Source organism: Meles meles, chromosome 21, assembly GCF_922984935.1.
Source record: "Meles meles chromosome 21, mMelMel3.1 paternal haplotype, whole genome shotgun sequence".
NCBI classification, from domain to species: domain Eukaryota; kingdom Metazoa; phylum Chordata; class Mammalia; order Carnivora; family Mustelidae; genus Meles; species Meles meles.
Genome location: NC_060086.1, coordinates 24,114,294 through 24,116,278, shown reverse-complemented (window position 1 = coordinate 24,116,278; position 1,985 = coordinate 24,114,294).

Genomic DNA, 1,985 nt, shown 5'->3' with positions numbered 1-1,985 from the left:
CTGAGAAAATTAAGAACATTCTGTGAGGTTACGTTGGTATAGATACAAAAAGCTGTAAAAAATTAAAACTGCGGGGCGCCTGGGTGGCTCAGTGGTTTAGGCCGCTGCCTTCGGCTCAGGTCATGATCTCAGGGTCCTGGGATCGAGTCCCGCATCAGGCTCTCTGCTGGGCAGGGAGCCTGCTTCCCTCTCACTCTCTCTGCCTGCCTCTCTGCTTACTTGTATCTCTCTCTGTCAAATAAACAAACAAAATCTTTAAAAAAAAAAAAAATTAAAACTGCGGAGCAACAGAAAATACTCAGGCTTAAAAGCTACTGTAGTGAGCTACAGACTATCTAGTGCTGAATTATACTGCTTTTATTTTTTAAACTATTGATTAAAAGAACGAAACGTAACGTGGTAATGGTTACATGACGGTGAATACAGTGAAAACTACTGAACTGTGTGCTGTACTTTTTTTTAAAAGGTTTTCTTTATTTTACAGAGAGAGAGAGAGAAAGCAAGTGTGAGCATGCCCATGAGTTGGGAAAGGGAGAGAGAGAAAATCTCAAGAAGGGTCCATATCCAGTGTGGAGCCTGACATGGGGCTCGATCTTATGACCCTGAGATCATGACTTGAGCTGAAACCAAGAGTCGGACACTCAACCGACTGAGCCACCCAGATGCCCCTGAATTATACACTTTATATAGGTGAACTTTATGACATGTGAATTGTATCTCAGTAAAGCTGTACTGGAAAAAAAAAAAAAAAAAAGGATTAAAAAATGACCTGAAGAGGCACCAGGCTGTCTCAGTGGGTTAAGCCTCTGCCTTCGGCTCAGGTCATGATGTTAAGGTCCTGGGATTGGGCCCGGCATCCGGCTCTCTACTCAGCAGGGAGCCTGCTTCCCCCTCATTCCCTGCCTCCCTCTCTGCCCACTTGTGATCTCTATCTTTGTCAAATAAATAAATAAAATCGTAAAAAACAAACAAACAATAGGCCTGAAAAAAATTAGAGCACATACTGGCCTGAATTTGAAAAAAATGAAAAACTTTTATTATGTGATTTTAGCAGACGTTTAGCAGATTTCTTTTGTCTTTATATAGATTATTTAAAAAAAAGTACTATGAACATTTAAAAAAAATTATTAACATTTTATAGTAGGCTTAAAACCTATCCTCAACAGGAGGACTATTGCTCCCAAGGAGTGAAAATTGCTATTCTCTGCTCTTAGCACGACCCGGGCCTCCAATGCCCGACCCACGCGGCTTGCAGACCACTTGGCCCGCAGAGTCCGTCTGTCTGAACGGCCGACGGAAGCTCAAGGCCCCGGAGCTCCAAACCAAGCACCTCCGGTCCGTATCACCTTGTTGAGAAACTGCTCCCCAACCTTGCCCCGTGCCCGTCGGCTGTGCTCACCGAGAGGGACCCGGGTCCGCTTCGTAGCTTCTCGGCTCAAGCTCGCTCTAATCCACGGTCACTGCCGGCTGGAAGGAAAGCAAGACGGTGGCCGACGAGTGGCGTTTCCCAGCTCCCCCCGCGCGCTCTTTCCCACGCCGGCGCCGTGAAGAGGACTCTCTAGGCGGACCGCGCTCTACTGCTCCCTGGAGGAGGTCGGGCCAGTCCAATTCCTCCAAGACGCAGTATAGGCCGACGCAACGTTCTGTACGGAAATACTCAGAAGATTACTTATTTTGCCACTTTTTGAATTCTCGTCCTGGCGCGGATATCCTGTATCCTGCACTCTGTAATCCTGCTCTACGTCTAGGTCAGCCTATCACACCCCCCACCCCGCCACTTTGGAGTCTCCCGACCGCATTGTCCAATGACACAGTCCCTTTGCCCCAGACTCGGCCTCAACCCGGCCCCCGAGCCCTGGCACCTGCCGCTCCCCGCTAGTCTGTAGAGGAGATTGGGCCCTGTAGAGAAGAGTCTCCGTATCTGTTTGCCTTTCTGAAGAGACCTGGATTTCGAAGCCGGGCATGACTGCTTCTTGCGTGCTGAA